Below are 6,427 nucleotides of genomic sequence, written 5' to 3'. Positions count from 1 at the left end.
ATGTATATCTCCCCTTAAGTCAAGATAACCGAAAGATAAATATTTTACGAGATATTTTGTATTTTATGTCAAAGTGCTGAAAATTTCAAGTTATTATTCGAATAGTTCTTAACAAAAAAATATTTTATTATATTAGAAAGCTCTCAAGATAAGCTATAAGAATATGTAATAATAAATGGGCTATTCCATTTAAAAAAATCGCGATGACCTCGAAATCTCAAAAACTATGACCTCTAGAAAAATTTTTCGCTCGTCATAATGTGTGTCCCTTCCAATCGAACAAGTTTTCCCTTATCATCAAAAACAACGGAGATATTTTAAATGATCGAGTTAGAAGAAACACCCTGTATATATATAATATATATGTAACATTTATGTAAAATATGTTTACCTAGGTGTTAACATTACAAAACATTACAATTTAAAAAGTATTTGAAGAAACGTTTTTAAAACGTTAAAATTAATGGAATAAGTTCTCTTTTTTCATTAAAAAGATGTTTTTTTAACGTTGTTTAACGTTTAGAAAAATGTTTTGATTTTTAATATTTAATAATAAACGTTTATTTTAACATTTAGAAAATATTTTTTAAATGTTAAATGTTAAAATTTAGAAAAACGTTTTTTAAATATTAAAATAAATGTTATAATTAAATATTAAGAAACAAAACATTCTTCCAAACGTTAAAAACGTTATTTTAATGAAAAAAGAGAACTTATTCCATTATTTTTAACGTTGTGAAAATGTCTTTCAAATGTTTGTTAATATTGTTATAAATGTCTTTATTTATGTTATTTGTTATAAATTTTCTTCAATATTGTTTGCGCATTGGCACCCGCTTCCGATCCGCAACACTGTATGTTATCTTTATTTGACTCTCAATAAATATTAATTTGTTCAATGTTATTTCAAGTTTGTCACAATATAAAGAATTCAATGTATTGAATAGAATTCAATGTATAGAAAAATCAATGTATTGGGTGTGGGAAAAAGTTCATGGCGTTTTTTTAGTAAAATTCAAGTGTTTTTGTTTGCGATAGCTCTAAAGCGCGATTGCGAGATCGCGCGATGTGGTGCACCGGCGTTGGGATTGCGAGTGGGCGCGCGACGGCAAAGTTAAAAGTCGCCGAAGTTGTCGCAATTGAGCACGCACAAGAGTTACAACGCAAAGATAACAGACGTGCGAGTGAACGTGCAACGCAGACCGAGACGAGGCGCGTCAAGTCCGCGTAGCGCAGGCAGGAGCGAAGCGAGCACGAGCGAAGCGATGCACAGAGACGCACGTGTACGGGTATCCAAGCGAGCACTTGTTCTCGCTGAAGCAAGGAAACGGATTATAAATAGTAAGGCAGACTTCTAAGCGAGCAAATTACAAACAGTAAGCGCAAGAAGGCGAAAAGAGAGCAAGCAAGCAACGAGGACGTAAGCGTGCGATTACTCTAGCGCGACTGCTTAGCCGCGGCACTCACGGCTAAGTTGGGCTTCAAGTGATTTCCACAGGCCTCTTCTGAAACTAGCTTTACACCATTAAAAGAGTTTTGCAGAGACCTAAACAAATGTTAGTCTGAGGGTGCTATGTCAGGTCTATACAGTGAATGCATCAAAACTTCCCAGCCCAGCGTTGTTGTTAGGCGATTTGAAGCCGAAAATTGCCTATATAAGATTTGTCGAACCCGTCGAGCGCTGAGCACAAGCTCGACAGGTGACCGCTGCCTCTTGTGTTTTGCTGAGGCAATACAAGACGCGAAGACTATCGCCCGACTCGTTCCGACGGTCGTTCTGCAACAGTTTTTCTTAGAATATTAAAATCAATTTATTCAAACCAAATATGCTCTATTATTTTCGATAATATTTTGCCACTTTTGGGGCAGAGCCATAATTCCATCGCGATAGAACTTCTGTGATTTCTGGTCGAAAAACTGCTTCAAGTGATTTCCACAGGCCTCTTCTGAAACTAGCTTTACACCATTAAAAGAGTTTTGCAGAGACCTAAACAAATGTTAGTCTGAGGGTGCTATGTCAGGTCTATACAGTGAATGCATCAAAACTTCCCAGCCAAGCTCTCGCAATTTTTTCCGAGTCATAAAAAATGTGTGTGGTCGAGCGGTGCATTTGGACACAGCTAATCACAGCACCGTGTGATTAGAGACATTTGTAGGGTCCCTTGGAACAGCGACTTGTGATTGGACTGTATCCAATTGCCCCGTGTCCAACTGATATACACCCGAGCGTTATCGTGATGGAAGACGACACCCCTCCTATTGATCAATTCTGGCCGCTTCCTCTCAATTGCTTGTTATGATCTCTCCAGTTGTTCACAGTAGAGTTCAGAATTAATTGTTTGATCGTGCGGTAACAGCTCATAGTAAACAATTCCCTTCCAATCCCACCACACACACAACATCACCTTTCTCGTCGTCAATCCAGGTTTTGCGGTTGCTTGCGCCTTCTCTGCTTCCTTTGTCCACAATCTTTTTCGAGTTCGATTGTCATACGTGATTTTTCATCACCGGTTATCATTCTCTTCAGAAATGGCTCAATTTCATTCCGTTTTAGTAGCGTATCGCAAATGTTAATTCGGTCCTTAACACTCGACTCGTGAGGAACCCAAACAACGAGCTTCTTTTTGTATTCAGCTTCGTGTAAATGATTCAAAACTGTTTTGTGATTCATGCTTAGTTCCCTGGTAATCTCCACACTGCTCACATATTTATGATGCTCAACTTTTTCCATGATTTCATCGGACTTTTCGGTGATTGGTCGACCGGAGCGAGGTTCATCTTTGACATCGAAATTTCCAGTACAAAAGCGAGCGAACCATTTCCGTGCTGCTGATTTTGATAGAGTATCTTCACCGTAAACAGCACAAAGTTTTTCACAAGCCTGTGTAGCGTTCTTGTCTTTATCGTAATAATGTACTGCAAAACGTAGTGAATTTTTTTCTTATTTATCTCCATTTTTAAAATAAAATAACTTTTAATCCACTTCACCGATTTCAATCTTTTTCGGCTCAAAACAAAGGTTGAAGTGTCACGCGTGTCTAGTATTGTCGATGCGATTAGTAATTACCGAGTACTGAGCATGAGCCGAGTAATGTCATCTAGTACTAAACGCCACAAACTTTTTCCCATATCCAATATATTCAACATTACAAAGATGTTTACATTTCAACATTCAACATTGCAACGATTTCACAACGTTGTTTCAACTTTCTGTGCTATATGGGTTATGTTGCATTTATATTTCTGAGTAAGAAACTATAACATTGATGTAATGTTATTGATAGTTTTATTAGGATATCCGGGACTAATTTTGGATGCATTATAGTTATTCAAAACTTACAGACGTTCTACGTATTTGAAATAAACATTTTTAGAACATTAGAATATTCTTAGTAGTAGAATATTCTATTAGAATATCATCAGGACATATCCTCTGAGGATATTTCCAAGTATAGTTTGCGACGCCTCTTCGCAAGGACTTCTCGCGAGCGACGGCAAACAGTCGCCTATCCACCGCGTTGACAAATTGCCATCGGCTCCGGATCACAGCATAATGCAAAAACGGAAAGTTGGGCGCCAGGTGCGGAAAAGGCCGCACCACCTTGATTCGCGAGAAGTATAATAATTGCCAAATAATTCGCGGGACCCGGGAACCGTCGGGACCGGTAGCTCTCCGTTATTTGAGTCGGAGACGGGATAGATTCGGGAAGTGAAAAGATGACTTCAAGCTCGTTCGATAATAAGAGAACTTATTGGCGGAACTCTCGCACGTCCCGATAAAAGTAGCGAGTCGCTAGTCACACAATAATCGCGAGACTTGGTACGGTAGGTCGTACGTGACAATTAAAACCCAAGGACGGTCTCCTCGGGTGAGCCTTCTTACACGCGGCCGCTCCACAGACGAGACGACGGTATCCAAAACGTACGGCAACGGCACGAAAATATTGAGCAGATGGGGGATTTTACAATTATTCGGCGGCTTGCCCTGCGGATGGTCAGTAGTGGTGGCGGTGGCGGTGGCGGTGCTCCAATCGGATTGGCGGGATATCTCTCTCTCTCTCTCTCTCTCTCTCTCTCTCTCTCTTTCTTTCTCTCTCTCTCTTTCTCTCTCTAGCTTACGGTACTCGCGGCGATAACTCGGTCGTGATGACACGGCAACGGTCGCGGTAAGGCTGATGGGCTGCTCGCTCTTGGAGGATTTTGTATTCTCGCCCATCCTTTTTCGTCGCTTCTTTCCGTGTCCCGAGGTCCTCGCCGATCCTTTTTCGTCGCTTCTTTCCGTGTCCTCGGATTTGGCATTCGGTAATCGGCAATTTTCGGTAGACTTGTCTCAAGACATTATTTGTCTCGAGGCATTGTCGCCGTCGTCGCTCGATTCGCGGCCTCCAGCAGCACGCTCCAGTTTTTTCATGCCGGGATCTGCTCGGGCCGGTCTCATTTTCTCGCTGTGTCCGCTAAACGTTCACTAGAATGTAAACACAGCTGAGCGATATTACAGGTGATTTCGGTAGCTATGTTCGCGTTATCGAATATTCTGTTCTGTATAATATTCGATAACTCAGAGCGCTCGGAATACTCGAGAATTTTTCTAACGTAAAATAATGCTAAAGCGAGTCACCTGATCGATGAACGGGCGGTCGCTGCTTCTCCGTCCCATGTCGTCCTCAGTTCCGTTGATCCTGGTGGCCGGCAGGGGAAGCTGAGGGGTACAAAGTTTGCGAGGACCTTCAAATCTGCTCCGCTCGCACGAAATATTCTAAATTCTCTTTGAGAACTTACACAAAAAGAAAGAATACGCCGATACGCAAGAAACGATAACATTCGCGAACGTTCTTCCGAAATCCGATACACGATAAATCGGAGCACTTTTTATTGTGACGGGCGCCTTCGCGACTGCCACGTCATTATTTGTTATTTTTTAAGAAATCCTGAAGTAATATAAAGAAAACAATAAGATGTATTAATATACGTAAAAGCTCTCTGTAAAAGTAATTTAAAGCGAAGAAATTACAGTCTGTACCCGAGTAGAAATTGAATCTAGTAATTGTCTAGTCATGACATAGAAAAGTTGGGTTTTACATCGTTACTATCTAGTAGTATTAGCTAGGCATTAGCTCAGAATGTAACGCTCACTTCTCCTAATGGCTGTACTAGAAAAATTAGCTAATAGCTAGGCAAAAATAATACAGTAATATAATACAGTTATAAGATGGAAAATGTTAACTAATCATTAGCCAGGAATGTAACGCTCATTTCTCCTAGTGGGTGTAACAAAAAAATTAACTAGTAGCTAGAAGAAAAAAAAATAATTCGTAGCTATCTAGCTCAGACTAGACAGATTTTTTCTAGATATTTTATTTTAATTAGAGGGTTTGATTTATTTTCTCCTTCTGTCTTTCTCTTTCTCTCTCTCGAAGAGGTGGAATTCAATGTAGTTTGGTTCTAGAATTTTTTCTTGACTTACGTGTTAATATTCCCTCCATTCGATTGGAAAAATTCCGTCTTTCGCTGCTGGATTTGAACCTAAGACCTCTGGTTTTTGAGTCACTCATCTTACCTACTAGACCACTGTCACTGTCGTTAGTGAACGTTTTATATTGGCTACTATACTTTACTCAGCGCAGTTCTATCTCATGGTTAGACGAATAAATTATACAGTAACGAGATAGAAAACTCGGTGTTTGGTACATTGGGTCAAATCTAATCTTTAATCTTTCGTGCGTCGTTGCGAGTACACTTACTTGACCTAACCTACACTGCATACACTTTCGGAACTCTCTTTTTACTAAAAAGTGATCTGTGCTGTGATCTCTCGTTCGAAAATCTTTTTGCTGGGAATAAATATTTCCATTTGTGATTGTCAAGATTACATCCTATCAGTATACTGTTGCTGTGGTATTCTCTTTTAAAGGTATGTTTATAACAAATTAATATAAATATTGTAAGAAACGGTGTCCATTCGTCCCGTATTTTATTAGTAGAAACCTACACCACAGGGGGCGCTAATGCCTGAACCGCCGCTTGCGCACCTTTTTCGCGTTATGCGATAGGTCGAGAGAATAGCTAAAGATCTGCGCATGACCACCAGATCACGTGGTGAGAGACGAGCTCTCGGATAGGTAGAGAGACGTAGAAAGAAGAGGAGAGTAGAGAACATGGCGAGAGGTGTGTGTCACATGTAGAAACCGCGAAGAGTTTAGAGTGTATCTTCCATGCGAGTAATAAAGTATTTACAATAGAGTTCTGAGTGCAATTCGACTAGGCGCTATCCCTATCGCCCATTTATCCAAGGTGTTCCCACTGATCAGCTTGGTTCGCCTTCCTGGCACTTGTGCGTAACGGACGTTACTGCTAAAGGAGATTCATAACCAATAAGTTGGCTATCTTCTTTTATACTGTGAGGCCTTGCTTTTGGCACAGCCGGTCT

At 40.2% G+C, this 6,427-nt stretch overlaps 1 pseudogene; it reads right to left on the bottom strand.

Moving 5' to 3' along the window:
• Positions 1 to 741: 741 nt before the first annotated feature.
• On the bottom strand, positions 742 to 6,421 carry LOC116852210 (annotated as a pseudogene).
• Between the last annotated feature and the right edge of the window lie 6 nt (positions 6,422 to 6,427).

The sequence above is a fragment of the Odontomachus brunneus genome, unplaced genomic scaffold (genome assembly GCF_010583005.1).
Source record: "Odontomachus brunneus isolate Ranch 3 - 2012 unplaced genomic scaffold, Obru_v1 Obru_scaffold_206, whole genome shotgun sequence".
Taxonomy (NCBI): domain Eukaryota; kingdom Metazoa; phylum Arthropoda; class Insecta; order Hymenoptera; family Formicidae; genus Odontomachus; species Odontomachus brunneus.
The sequence above is the reverse complement of the archived record's forward strand: the minus strand, read 5'-3'. Positions and strand labels throughout refer to the sequence as shown.